Source organism: Haemaphysalis longicornis, unplaced genomic scaffold, assembly GCF_048455015.1.
Source record: "Haemaphysalis longicornis isolate Haplotype H1 unplaced genomic scaffold, Haemaphysalis longicornis Haplotype H1 scaffold_5, whole genome shotgun sequence".
NCBI classification, from domain to species: domain Eukaryota; kingdom Metazoa; phylum Arthropoda; class Arachnida; order Ixodida; family Ixodidae; genus Haemaphysalis; species Haemaphysalis longicornis.
In genome coordinates, this window is record NW_027526385.1 from 78366160 (window position 1) to 78381460 (window position 15301).

The following is a 15301-nucleotide window of genomic DNA, read 5'->3' on the forward strand; positions in this document are numbered from 1 at the left end:
TCATTTCCTTACTATATCATTCTGCGAAAGCCTAGTGAGGGTCTCGGTTCTGGCAGCCTTGATGCCTAGGTAGCATAAGAGGGCTTTCCCGCCAGTTACCCGCTCATGACAGGCTGTCGACGTTGGAGTCACGCCGCGGGGGTGGAAAAGAAGGTCCCCTTCTCCCCGTGTAGTCAGAGTGGCGCTGGCTACCACCCTGAAGTGTCAGATACACCTCTAGTAAATATAAATAGCCCAGAATGTGAAGGAGAACACAGTCGCCCAGATAGCCGAATTGGTAAGGCATTCGACATGCAATCGAAAGGCGTGGGTTCGGTCCCCACTCTGGGCGCGTGTTTTTCTTTCTTCTGTATATTTAAAAAAAATGTTCACTTCATTAACCGTAGTAAAAAAGAAAAGAGCCTAACCACACCCCTATGCCTCCTTTGGCGTCGTAGACTGCTGACCCAGCTTCTGTAAGTCCTCAACGAGCCCTTCATTTCCTTACTATATTATTCTGCGAAAGCCTAGCGAGGGTCTCGGTTCTGGCAGCCTTGATGCCTAGGTAGCATAAGAGGGCTTCCCGCCAGTTACCCGCTCATGACAGGCTGTCGACGTTGGAGTCACGCCGCGGGGGTTGAAAAGAAGGTCCCCTTCTCCCCGTGTAGTCATAGTGGCGCTGGCTACCACCCTCAAGTGTCAGATACACCTCTACTAAATATAAATAGCCCAGAAAGTGAAGGAGAACACAGTCGCCCAATAGCCGAATTGGTAAGGCATTCGACATGTAATCGAAAGGCGTGGGTTCGGTCCCTACTCTGGGCGCGTGTTTTTCTTTTTCTGTATATTTAAAAAAAATGTTCACTTCATTAACCGTAGTAAAAAAGAAAAGAGCCTAACCACACCCCTATGCCTCCTTTGGCGTCGTAGACTGCTGACCCAGCTTCTGTAATTCCTCAACGAGCCCCTCATTTCCTTACTATATTATTCTGCGAAAGCCTAGCGGGGGTCTCGGTTCTGGCAGCCTTGATGCCTAGGTAGCATAAGAGGGCTTCCCGCCAGTTACCCGCTCATGACAGGCTGTAGACGTTGGAGTCACGCCGCGGGGGTTGAAAAGAAGGTCCCCTTCTCCCCGTGTAGTCATAGTGGCGCTGGCTACCACCCTCAAGTGTCAGATATACCTCTAGTAAATATAAATAGCCCAGAAAGTGAAGGAGAACACAGTCGCCCAATAGCCGAATTGGTAAGGCATTCGACATGTAATCGAAAGGCGTGGGTTCGGTCCCCACTCTGGGCGCGTGTTTTTCTTTCTTCTGTATATTTAAAAAAAATGTTCACTTCATTAACCGTAGTAAAAAAGAAAAGAGCCTAACCACACCCCTATGCCTCCTTTGGCGTCGTAGACTGCTGACCCAGCTTCTGTAATTCCCCAGGCGGCACAGAAAGTGTGCCCCAAGACCGGCCCGTCTATGGCCGCTTTCTGGCATGTCCGGCCAGCATCCAGGTTCTGGCAGCCACTGATCATGCGTTGAACGGCCAACATTCGGCAACCAGCGCTTCGGCATTTTTCCGTACGCCCGTGTCCGGACGCACAACGGCAGCTAACCGGCTGCCAGATATTCAGTTCTCTTACGGCTGCCGATGTTGAGAAAGAGAACGGCCGAAGTACGCCCTTAGGGCATCCGTTTTTTCTTCGGGAAGCGGTAATCGGCCGAAGCACGGCAAGCGACCGGCCACAGAATATGCGTATTCTTGCGGCAGTTGGTGTTCGAAAGGAGACCGGCCGGAGCGCGGCTGCCGTGCATTCGTTGTTTCAACGGTGAACCGCGCGTCCGGCGGACGTACGGCCCCAGAATATACGTTTTGCATTGGGTTAGCTGTCTTCGGCCGAATTACGGCCAGCGAATGGCCACAGAATATTTGGCAACCGGTGTTCAAGAGGAGACCGGCCTACGTAAGGTATCTGGTTATACGTCCTTTTTTCGGCAAACGGCATCCAGCCGAACAACGGCTCGCGCCTGGGCGCCGAGAATTCATGCACAGACGTGTTTGGAAGGAGACCGACCGGTTTTTCCCTGGTGGGACAAAAGGCCGTTAGGGAGCTGAACAACGGGGACGCGTTTTTCATCCGCTCCGTGTTTCTACGTTTTAAATGAACAAACATCGTTTGTCAAACAGTAATGAGTGTTCTCGGTGAACGGGCAAGGTGCAAGGACTCACTGGACATTAGCAGGGAACCTTTTAGGCCATCGAAATGTCATTTATTGCCACAAGAAGACTGTGCCACACCGACGGGTGAGCTAAGCCTCGCCAGTCATCGCCGCTACCACGCTTCTGCCTCCGGCTTCGTCGACGCATCATCTCGAGGCTATTCGCCCGCTCAAGAAATGGAGAGCATTGGAGACATCGATCCGCCAGAGATGTCCGATCCGAGATGGAGATGGTTCACCAAAATAACTGGCCTTCAAGGGCGTCGAGCAAGCGGCAACCACGCAGGAGCTAAACCGCCACCATGTCAAGGACTCCCCACCAAAGAAAGGCAAGTGCGAGCAAAAGCGCAAGTTATTCTGCTTACAATTAAACTGCGACAAGCAATGTTGCACTATGTTGTTGGTGATAAACGTAGAAGAGACTCGCTCGTGCATTGGTAGGATCAACTTCATGCCCTGCACTATGTTACTTCAGGGGATTTTACGACTGCCTATTTAGAAAAAAAATTATTTTAAATTTGCGATAACAACAGATCCTTGTCACTGACGAAGCCTAGCTGTTAATTTAGTTCCGATGTTTGAAGGTGAGCTTAGCTACTCTTGGGATATGACTCATTTGGCTAAACATAATCGCCAGCATCCTGGCAAACACGGATTTTGTCAGGATTTTCTTGCTCAACGCAGATTGTTGAGTTCACGCACGATTTGGCTCTTGCAATAGATAAGCTTAAAGTGGTTGACTGTATATTCTTGGACTGCAGAAAAGCAAATGATGGTGTTGCATGTCACATTCTGCGTAGTACATTTCATCCTATGAACTGAATGAATCGGTTTTTGCATTGTTATTACTATTGGCCCTATAGCTTTGTTCAAAAGTACTGTGTAGTTTACCGGACTATAGCGAATGAACGTGATTCCGTATACCTGCAGCTTTATTCGCATTTAATAACATCCTGGTGTGCTGATTCAGAAAAGTTTTTGGATGTTAAACAGTGTGTTAACGGCACCTTTACAAGAAAACCTTCATTCCAATTGGATACGTATACCATAAATTATGCTGCTGTGCCAACGGCCGAGGAATATAAATACCTAGGAGTTTATTTAGGGAGTGGTTAGAGGTTAAATAGGCAGGTTCACACCATAAAAGTTACGGCTGCATATGTTTTTGGCTTTCTGAGGCGAAATTTCAGTGAACCTCCATCTAACTGAAAAGAACAACCGTATTTCACTCATGTGCGCTCAATCTCGGAGTACGCATGTGTTTTCGTGGATCCCTACACCAAAGAGCTCGTTGATACGCTCGAAAACATACAGAATATGTCAGTGCAATTCGTATTAGGTAATTGGCACGCTCAACTTAGCATGAGAGAAAGTAAAAGTAAACTGAAATGGCAGGACATGAAAGATCACAGATGAAACCACAGGTTTAACTTTTTTCTTAATATCTATCATTCGAAAACTGTTGTAGAAGGGGAGAAGTATGTCCAAGCGCCATTCTACATATCGCAAAGTGGGACCGCTAGCTTAAAGCAAATTATTAACTTTCCTTTAAAGGTGACGCCTTGCGCGATTCATTTTATTTTACATCAATACTGCAGTGTAATTATCTTCGACGTATGATTGCGTTAACTGTTTATATTGACGATTTTCAGCGCGCCTTGTAGAATTATTTTGTTATTTTGTCTCATATTTAATGCTTAGTGTTATGTATCTCCCTTCTGTAATGCATGCAAAGGAAAGGAGGCATCAAATAAATAAATAAATAAATAAATAAATAAATAAATAAATAAATAAATAAATAAATAAAACAATGAATAAATAAATGAATAAAAATAAATAAATAAACAAACAGACAAATAAATAAATAAATAAATAAATAAATAAATAAATAAATAAATAAACTTCCAGAGGCGCAAGTTTGCCTCCGACGGGTTGAGAACCCTACGCATTCAACCTTGACCAATAAAATATTTATTGCCCTATTCGTTGCAGTATGCAAGGTTTCCTGTATGCATGCTACCATTGCTATGTTATTGGTTTGAAACAAATTATGTAACTCTAATTTTACGCCTTTCTTTGCGTGAACACAAAGGGATACAACTGCAGCCACCTGAAGCAGGGCGTCATTCGCGACGCGTCTAGAATTTTTTGAACGTAGTATGACATTAGAAGAAAATTAAGCTCTTTTGGACTATTAAGTGGTGTGGACGTATACTCATGAAAACAACATTAAAATAGATTGAAAATTAAAGTACCTGTTCGCTCCTTCTTGGGATCAGCCCTGCGCAAGATCATCAGAAAAGTTGATCGAGTAGAAAATGTCTTTGCAAGAAAAATGGGCAAAAACTGGACATACTTTTTTGTGAAGGAGTTATATTAAATGCTCCTGAGTGTTTTGTTAAGAACCAAAACGCTTCGTAAAGGCATTCACGCCGGTTTTATATACATCAAAATTGGTCAAGCAACTGTTATAAAAATAGTTTATGTAGTCATAGCATGAAAGTGTTCCGGAATATTGCCCTAAAAGAAATTGGCTAAAAGCGGCGCAATTTATCTCTCTGAAATTCAACCCACTAAAGTATGCGCCCTCCGCCGCCCCCCCCCCTCCTCTTTCCCCGTTTATTACAGGTAAGCCGCCCCACAGAGGATATCAGGATCTGGACAATACATCTATTCTAGCTCTACAAAGAACTGAATATTTTCTGTGTTCGGCAGTAAAAGAGGCACAGCACTTAAAGGACCGACAATTTGTGAGCACTGTTTAATAAATGAATTTTGCTGTCAACTGAGGCTGGTAATTAAGCAAAGCTGCGCTGAAAGCTTGACGGCTGGTGCTTGCGCGCGAACTCACTTTGATGTGGCTGCATTGGACCCAAAATGCTGGGTTTGTGCTGCTTCTGCACTGCGCGAATGAGTCATCTGCTCGCGCGACATGCAGTGACCGGCCTCAGTACAGCTAACGTACTGTGGCTGAACTCCAATGCCCGTAGCACGGCCGTATTTCCGGTAGCTGTAGTCCGGCTGGAGTCCGACGACCGTATCTCGGCTGTCCTCCGGCGGACGTACTTCGGCAGTACACGGGTGGCTTTGGAATGGCCGGAGCCCTACGGCTGGAATCTGGCCGTATGACCGTAAGCCGGTCGACTGGCCGACGGACACTGGCCGTTGGACAGCCATGGGAGTACGGCCGTATACGGCCAAAAGGCCCACATTTGGACATGGGCCGAACATGGCTGCCGGAAAACGGCCGGACAGAAAATCAACGGCCAAAGTACACCGGCCTGTTTTAGGCCGAACAGTCCTGTGCTGCCTGGGTTCCTCAACGAGCCCCGCATTTCCTTACTATATTATTCTGCGAAAGCCTAGCGAGGGTCTCGGTTCTGGCAGCCTTGATGCCTAGGTAGCATAAGAGGGCTTCCCGCCAGTTACCCGCTCATGACAGGCTGTCGACGTTGGAGTCACGCCGCGGGGGTTGAAAAGAAGGTCCCCTTCTCCCCGTGTAGTCATAGTGGCGCTGGCCACCACCTTCAAGTGTCAGATACACGTCTAGTAAATATAAATAGCCCAGAAAGTGAAGGAGAACACAGTCGCCCAATAGCCGAATTGGTAAGGCATTCGACATGTAATCGAAAGGCGTGGCTTCGGTCCGCACTCTGGGCGCGTGTTTTTCTTTCTTCTGTATATTTAAAAAAAAATGTTCACTTCATTAACTGTAGTAAAAAAGAAAAGAGCCTAACCACACCCCTATGCCTGCTTTGGCGTCGTAGACTGCTGACCCAGCTTCTGTAATTCCTCAACGAGCCCCTCATTTCCTTACTATATTATTCTGCGAAAGCCTAGTGAGGGTCTCGGTTCTGGCAGCCTTGATGCCTAGGTAGCATAAGAGGGCTTCCCGCCAGTTACCCGCTCATGACAGGCTGTCGACGTTGGAGTCACGCCGCGGGGGTGGAAAAGAAGGTCCCCTTCTCCCCGTGTAGTCAGAGTTGCGCTGGCTACCACCCTGAAGTGTCAGATACACCTCTAGTAAATATAAATAGCCCAGAAAGTGAAGGAGAACACAGTCGCCCAGATAGCCGAATTGGTAAGGCATTCGACATGCAATCGAAAGGCGTGGGTTCGGTCCCCACTCTGGGCGCGTGTTTTTCTTTCTTCTGTATATTTAAAAAAAATGTTCACTTCATTAACCGTAGTAAAAAAGAAAAGAGCCTAACCACACCCCTATGCCTCCTTTGGCGTCGTAGACTGCTGACCCAGCTTCTCTAATTCCTCAACGAGCCCCTCATTTCCTTACTATATTATTCTGCGAAAGCCTAGCGAGGGTCTCGGTTCTGGCAGCCTTGATGCCTAGGTAGCATAAGAGGGCTTCCCGCCAGTTACCCGCTCATGACAGGCTGTAGACGTTGGAGTCACGCCGCGGGGGTTGAAAAGAAGGTCCCCTTCTCCCCGTGTAGTCAGAGTGGCGCTGGCTACCACCCTCAAGTGTCAGATACACCTCTAGTAAATATAAATAGCCCAGAAAGTGAAGGAGAACACAGTCGCCCAGATAGCCGAATTGGTAACGCATTAGACATGTAATCGAAAGGCGTGGGTTCGGTCCCCACTCTGGGCGCGTGTTTTTCTGTCTTCTGTATATTTAAAAAAAATGTTCACTTCATTAACCGTAGTAAAAAAGAAAAGAGCCTAACCACACCCCTATGCCTCCTTTGGCGTCGTAGACTGCTGACCCAGCTTCTGTAATATATATATATATATATATATATATATATATATATATATATATATTTATATATAGATATATATATATATATAGATTGATGGACGCGCCAAGAACAGACGTCAGACGCATCGGAGACGTACGGCAGAGGGCAAAGGGCGGGGGGGGGGGTGTTTGCGATTACATTGGTGCAGCTGCGTAGCGTGATTTACTGTATTGGTCTGAGCACACGCGAGTGCCTTTCGCATCCTCGCGGAAAACATTTGTGAGTGTTGGCTCATGTTTGTTGCGGAAGTCTGTAATGTTGCGTGACTTCAATGTAAGGTGACAAAGACTACATCCGCTCAGGTTCTGCAACGCTGTTTTCGGTGCCCAGTCGGTGGGTTAATTCTCGAGCAATGGGATCAGCTGCCTCCTTTCCAGGGATGCTTCGATGGGCCGGAGCCCATTGAATCTTTATTGTTATTTGCAGGGGTTCCTGTTAAACCATCGGTACCGTAGCAGATCATATGGTGCTAACGACGGAAAGCAACTGGACCATTTGTTTAGCGGACTAGGTTATCAGGTCATGCACGTGGGTAAAAATAGAATTGAAAAAAATTGGCTGGCGGTTGCGATAGACCCTAATGCGATATTTGGGGCTCAGCAGCACTGCGCCGAGGCAGCACTAACCCGTGGGTTCTCTGGACGGCAGGGATGATGAGCCTCTGCGTAGGCGGCGCGAAGTGCGTCTCAGGAAGAGATCGCGAACGTCCATCACAGACACGCGCACACACCCCTCATGTTTTCCCCAAGCGGTGCCCCGTCGGACGCATCGTGCGGGCACCGCATATTGCGCCCTGCCCTCCCCCACTGCACACTTTTGGAGAGCGCTGGCTTGCATCGCCACGGCGAACCGCACTTCCCTCCCAATCTTGCGAGACTCTCCTTCTTTGCTTAATTTCACTCGTCGGCCTTCCCATCATTCGCGTTTTCTTTCACTCGTTGGTCGTCCCATTGTTCTCTCGCTCACGACAACGGCGGCACGACTCTGCCCAGAGATGGGCGACAAAGGGCTGCGCCCTGAAACATATTAAATGCAAATGCCTCCACATAAGCGACGTCCTTTAAAGATGATAGTCTTTCTTGGCCTACTTAAACCCAGAAATTTTGGTCTATCTGTATGTATGTCTGTCTGTCTGTCTGTAAGCCTGTCTGACTGTCGGTCCGTCTGTCTGTCTGTAACTCGATTCGGCCACCCGGCCAAAGTAAAATAATTACTGCGCAGTAGTCTTCTATACTCACAGCCAAATGTAAACGTCTAAGCCTGTTTCATATGTTCATACGGGTCAACTTTGTTGAACAAGAAAAAGACATTACGCAGATATAGGACAGGAAATTAGTACCAAGGGATGTTTACAGTGTTCCTTTATTAAAAAATTCCTGGATGCTTGGTTTTTTGATAGCAAATGATACGCCACATCTACTTCAGAAACCCCTGGCATCGAGGAACCCGTAAGGCCCGTAACCTGGCCTGTAGCAGTGGAACGCGGTAAATTCAAATCGTGTTGAGCAAACCTTTAGTGTGCTCACCTTGGGATGAGGGTGACGGAACAGTAACAGCACGAGAGGTGAGCGCTAAAGCAAAGGGGCATTTCCTTGGCAAATGTCTACAAAGACTATCGTCTTTTGACATTTGCAACGAAAGGAGCAGATACGTAGCCAATTTTTTACCCTCCCTTCATCCTTCATAAAAACTTGCTGGAAAACAGATGCCAGCGTTGCCGTCATGACGCCTGAAACCATCGGAATGTTGTGCATTGTCCTTGGCGCGTTCGTTTTTCCGTATAGAAATTTCTCGTGCTACTCGTAACAACCGTCCGTTTAACCAACGTTGTTGGTTGCGTATCGACTCATGCGAGATACGGCAACTAAAAATGTCTCCAGAGAAGAGAGCCACAGAAGCACAGTACAGTGGAAGGGGAAGCGAAAGAGGGTTTTCCGACGGGTTCTTTCGACCCACGCTTGTGTTTGTGCCCCAATTGATGTGAATCTCGAAGAGCTTGACAAGCTATTCGGAGAGACGACCCGCTGTTCGTCGCCTTAAATCGATGACGGAAAAAGCGGCGGCTTGGGATGGAAATATGACTCTGAGAGCACGAATACGGGAGCTTACCGCTCGTTGCCCTGCGGTTAGCGAAGCGTAGAGACCAGAAGGAAGAATGGCTTAGGAAAGCTAGAAAACGTACTTCGAGCTGCCCTCTGTTCTATTCATACGGCATCTGATCACTCTAAAAAGAGAACGAGTACAGAATAGACTTGGGCGACTGAGCAATAAGAATTGAAAACGGCAGGGTATGCAATGGGCTCGGCGGAAATCGAACCTGTTTGATACTTAACGGATGTAGTGAAGCATATGGTGATGAGGAAAATTCCTACGTTTATTTTTCAACTTTCTTATATCATCTCCGAAAGCAGGCACACGTCTTAGGAGTCTTGTATGGTCTTCAAAGGCGTAGGGTTATGGAGTTTTGCCTCTGTGCAGACAGCTGCGATTTTTCAAATAGAAGGGGTCGCAGTGTGAACAGGAATTCAGTAGCGAATTCCGTAAAATGTTCTCCTTGGGACAAGAGACATCGACAAGTACAGGAAACTAAGCTTATAAGGAGTTCAGACCAGAAAAAAAAAACCAAAAAACCTCAAGTACTTCTGCACTCATGTTGCCATTCCTTCCCTGTGGCGGATATTGCCGTGGGAGTCTATACATTCAAACTGTTTTGCGGTGACTCTGTTTCAGTGTGCCATTATTTAATTTCTTGGGTATTTTTATGCGTGGATACGGCATACGATAACGTCCGGCCGTGCTTGCCAGGGGCCCAAAAACATTTTCTGCTGGACCACTATTCTGTCGCACCGAGTAGTTGAAAATACAATACAAATTGCTATAATTAATTACTGTTGCAATTCCAGTTATGCGGCAAAATGTTGTAAAGTAATTTTACGGTGGGAACAGTACTTCCCGCGGTGAATTGTGAATCCTGCCTCTCAATTTAAAGCATTTTAAAGTAAGAACAACACGGGGGCAATACTCGAAGTGTGTGGTGTCCCTTCTGATAAAAGTATCCTAGGTCATTCCTTTTTAATGAAAAACGAATGTTTATTTTCGATTATTTTTAACGAACAAACATAATTTGGGAGAAATAAGCAAGGAATGAAACAAAAAACGCATATAAAATCTTTTCAAGCGTTTAATTTCGTGTCATAACACATTAGCGGCATACTAATTCTCTGAGGCATTTATTTCGTACATCGCCCAGTCAAACAACCTCCGTCAAACAATCTAGATCTGTCAAACAACCTGCGCAACATCGGTTTTGCCACTACAGTCCCTGAAAGTTTGCGCATCGTCTGTCACAGCCCTTCAGTTAGGAGGAGAAGGAGGAGGATGAAGAAGAAGAAGGGGCAGAGGAGGATGACAAGGAGGAGGAGGAGGAGGAAAACGTTTATTCCGAAAAAGGGAGAGGGGAGGGGGAGAGAAAGAGTTAGGAGCGGTGGGTGGCCATCCTATTCCGGTAGGCCGCGCAGGGTCGCCGCCGCCTTCGCCCGAGAGATCAGGGCTTCCTGGTCCTCGAGCTGGCAACTGCGCAACGCGCTCTCCCATCGCTCTACAGAAGGGGGATCGGGTGGTTGGGGGTTCAGTGGGCACATCCAGACAAGGTGCAGGGTCGTGTTGGGAGTGTCGCAGCGTGAGCAGTTGGGTGCATAGCAGGTGGGGGAGATGCGGTGGAGGGCGACGTGGTTGTGGTATGTGTGAGTTTGAAGTCTTCGCCAGATGCGGGCGTCGGGAACGGAGAGCGAAGGGTGAGGAGGGGGATAAGTGCGTCGGGAGGCCCTGTAGTGGTACAGGATGTCGGTGTAGGTTTGTTGGAGAGGGGTCAGAGCAGGGGGACCATGGTCAAGGTTGGGGCGGCAGGCCTCGTCTGGGAGGGCCCGGGTAAGAAAATCGCGGGCCGTGGCGTGAGCCACTTCGTTCCCAGGGAGGGATGTGTGGCTCGGTGTCCACACGATGCGGGTTAACGGTAGAGTGGGGCGTTGAGACAGGATGTGGAGTGCCAGGGTGGAAACTCTGCCTTGAGCGTAGCGGCGGCAGGCAGCTTGAGAGTCCGTGAGCACCGTGACAGTTGGAGTCGTAGCGTGAGCGATGGCGAGGGCTATAGCGGCTTCTTCTGCCGTGCTCGTTGATGCTGTCTGCAGGCTGGAAGCAACGAGGGTGGTGGCGTCGGAGCGCACTATTGGACGATGACAAGGAGGCGTCATAAATAATAATCTGGAGACAGACACTCCGGACATGAGATCGTGAATTAAAAATGACAAGTCGGGCTTAACTCGGGCTCTTGAGATCCTCTCAGAAAAATTAAAATGTTAAACAATGCTTTTTTAGGAGTGCAGGCGATTATAAAGGCAATTTGGTTCGCTCCCCAGTATACGCGTGCAACGCTGAAACATTAATCTCGGCGCTGTTTAAGAAAACCTTAAGGAATAACGCTGGCAAAAAAAAAACCGGAAGACACTTCGAAGCGTGAATTACGCCAGATGGTGTTCCAAGAACATTACAAACAGTTTCACGTAGGTTCATTTAGCGTCTTCTTTAATTTAGCGATCTTATTTAAACCGGCAACACTTATTGCGGAAGCACTTAGCTCATGAAAACGCTTCTGTGCGCTTACTTCTAGTTTTAAAGGATGTCTAAAATGTGTAATGGCAGCGTTTAAAATTGAGCGAAGTCGTTGTTTCTACTAGACAAAGCTGCAACAGCCCAACGTTTTAAAAATGGTTTTTTTTTGGCTACGTAAAAACAAAACTTTCTGTCTGTCTATATGTCTCTTTGTATTTCCCTCAATTCATCCACCCGACCAAAAAATGAACGAATTCTGAAGCAAGTTTTTTATTGGCAAAGTTTTTCCCAACAAGTGAATCTGTAACCACACTTCCTACTTGACAACACTGTCGAGCGAAAAGAAAAGATTACCCGTATCTGTGGCGCAACATCAAAACATAACTGGTACTAGGCAGTGTACTTTCGATTGAAAGTAGATGTGCGTTTGATATCTGCGATAACAAATACGTAAATACGCATTCATAACAATATTTTGAACCTGAAATACAGGCAGCTGTCATCCACGCCTACACCTCGTGGCGGTATTGCTAATTCAACAGTAACGAGGGGTTCCAGTAGGTGGCGTGTGAGCAGCGGAACGTGGAATGTTCCACTGCTCGCAGTGTAGCAGTGGAACGTTAAGGAAGACTAGAAGGCTGCTAACGATGAAATATGAAAAAAAAACACTGCAGAATTCAAAACAGCCAAGCTAACCAAAAAAGTGGAAATGCAGATTGAAACGAATAAATGGAGAGACAAAATGGAAGCTAAAACGTCGTTAGAGATGTACAGGGCCGAGAAATTGAACATCAGAAAGGAAAATGTCTACGATAATTCCCAGGGCAGCGCTTTGCTTTTTGAGGCCAGAGCAGGTTGCTTGCGAACTAAGAGCTTTGTGGGGAAGTATTCACAGAATGATCGGGTATGCGCGGTCTGTGGAAAAGAAACAAACTATGCGGCACATAGTGTCAGAATGTGAGGGTATCCATCCAAATCTACATGAGGGAAATGTTCGGCTTCCAGATGCCCTGGGATTTAAGGGTAGCACAGAGGAAGTTAACTTCAAGGCTGTCCAGGGGACGAAAAGAAGACTAGAATGCTGGTGGACGAAAAGCAGAGAGGGGAATATTGCCTAGGACAGTTACCAACTGTAGAAGGAAATAAAAAGTATTTCGTGCCTAATAAGCTTTTCGTGTCTGCCCTAAACAGCGCTAGTATTAAATCAGGAGTATAAAACATGAGTATATTAGTCCTTTTTGGTAAGATGATATGTGATCACCCCGATACAAAGGGGAAACCAATAGCGATCAGCATCATCGTCGTGGTAAAATCATCGTCGTGGCTCCAAGAGTCCAAATTACTACCAAGAAAACAATCGGCACCAAAGGGGCCATGAAGACAAAATGCAAGTTTTGATTCTTTTAAGATCTGCGTTCTCCCGCTATGATGATACCAATTTTATCGCAAACTTTAGAGCAAGAACATCAAGCCGTGGCGACCCCAGTCCCACTTCCTAGCGAGGTTGCTATGGCGTTACGGAATCTTGTTTGTGCGGTTGGTAACTGCAGCCAAAGCCACCGCCAATAAATTGACTGAGCGAGTGCTGTTGGGGTTCTCTTTTTCCATCGTATCACTTGAGCGGTAGCGGCCAGTCAGCAACCTAATAAGCATGTTTTTTTTATCGTAGCCTCTATTGAGTCAATTCGGAACCTATTACGTCATTTTAGCACAAAATTCGAAAGTTGTTCCACATTTCTTGCACTTCTTTTGTTGGAAAATGTCATCGAAGGTGGAAAAAAGCTGAGTGAGTCACCAAACAAAGTGATTTCGAAACTGAACAAAGTTGAATTTTTTCTTCAAGCGCCCCTTCAATTATTTTAGCAAACCAAAGTGCTTGTGAGTTGTATGAGCCCCTATGAGCCACGCACCCTCACCCAAACTCAGTCTTTTTTTCTCTTCGCCGAACCCAGTACGGTTAACTAAGTATTTGGCTCCATCTTATTCCCCATCTTTATCATTCCCATCCCCATCTTCTTCATATCAATCTCCGTCTCCATTTTCTCCATCTTCATCTTCTCAATCCTTATTCTCCAACTCCTCCGTACACGGAAAAAGAAAAAAAAGTACCCCCGCCAGTTACAACGGGCCTCTTACTGCATGGTTTAATTAAATTTTCGTGATACCCAGCAGAAAATTTTCAAGTTCACTTGCCCGTTAATAATAGTGTTAGCGGTAAACAATCCGCGCAAGTTCCTCCTACCTTCATGCAAGAAAATCTTTCATCCGCATAACGTGCTCGCAGCAATATATATCGCACAAAGGATGCCCCTGTTGCAAAACATTACTCTATAGCCTTTTTGCACAAAAAAAGACTAAAATGTCTCGAAACTGTTTTCAAGTGATGTGATATGTTGTTTACAGAGCTGAAACAGTAAACAGCTTTCGCTGGTGGCAAATGTCTTACGAAGACGTCGAAATTAAGCCGTGTCAGGTCCCCGAGGGTACGAAACAGCTCCCGCGCAACTGGGGAATGAGTTTCTTAATTTCGCCCGCACATTCAAATTTCTCAGTGCCACTAGCGGCGAAGAAGCGGAGGGGAAGTTAATGACGCTGCGACAAATTTTGAACGCCATATCAGCCAGTGCAGACAGGCGTAGCCGGAAGGCATTAATCGAAGCGCATACGGAAATCAGAAAAAAGAGAATGGAGTTAGTATAAGGTCATTACCCTCTGGCCACACAAATGAAAACCAATGCATAAACTTGAACCCCTCTTTTTAGCGTGCAGACACATATGCGAGAAGGTACAGAAGCGTGCACAAGCAGATATGAATAAATAAAATAAATATTTATGTGAACGTTACAAAGTTTCCGTTTTTATGATTCGAAACTGATCAAATTGCTGATTTAATGTAGTTATCGATTAATTAATTAATAATTAGATGATTATCATTATTTATTTATTTATTTATTTATTTATTTATTTATTTATTTATTTATTTATTTATTTATTTATTTATTTATTAGAACAGAGACCAGCCACCGGTCTTTGTTCCGGAGCCCGAAGAATTGGCTACTGCCTTGGCCATTGCCCAAGCACTGAATCATCCCTCATCATCAACGTATCTACGTAGGCTCTGACTCGGCGGAGGCGTGCAGAAGCTTCACCTCCGGCGGCCAGCGCTCTAACCCACTTACCCACAAGCGTCGAGCCTCTAAAATTCGCCTTCCTCCGCCCTGTTTAGGAAACACCAGCTTCAAATACAGACAAAGGGGTGGAATTTTTTTCGATGGTTTTTTGCCGAAATAAATAAGCGTTTTCAAGTCCGGAAGAGGTGACTGCCAGACCCTCATCTCAATCTCACGAAGAAACAGCAGACAATAGTCAGGAGACTCCAAAAAAACAGCACGCCCATGTTTCTAACAAAACTACACCAGTTTTACCCGACCAAGTTCGTGAACCCCACATGTAAGTTCTGTTGCACCGACGGAAACGTGGATCACATGGTCTGGCTCTGCAGTCGCACCGCGGGCCTCCCGGAAGTCCCTCTACCGGTGGTTCCTAGGACAGGGACCGTGAGAGGGCCACCCTGGCTTTCAGGACAGCCCAAACAGCCGGCACCACAACAAGCCACTACAACCACCAGCGTCCGCTTTCCGTCCCGTCCCTCAACTAGGCCTTGGAGGCTTATCCTTGACAGCCCCTCCTTCGAGGACCAGCTTCTGTTCCTCAATAGAGCAGATGCCGCGCGTCCATGGCACT

At 46.5% G+C, this 15301-nt stretch overlaps 2 non-coding genes across 2 annotated transcripts; both read left to right on the plus strand.

The window, feature by feature from the left end:
* Positions 1-259: 259 nt before the first annotated feature.
* Trnaa-ugc (transfer RNA alanine (anticodon UGC)) lies at positions 260-331 on the plus strand. Its single transcript has one exon. It is a non-coding gene; the product is annotated as a tRNA-Ala (tRNA).
* Positions 332-6252: 5921 nt separating this feature from the next.
* On the plus strand, positions 6253-6324 carry Trnaa-ugc (transfer RNA alanine (anticodon UGC)). The gene has a single exon. It is a non-coding gene; the product is annotated as a tRNA-Ala (tRNA).
* Positions 6325-15301: the final 8977 nt, after the last annotated feature.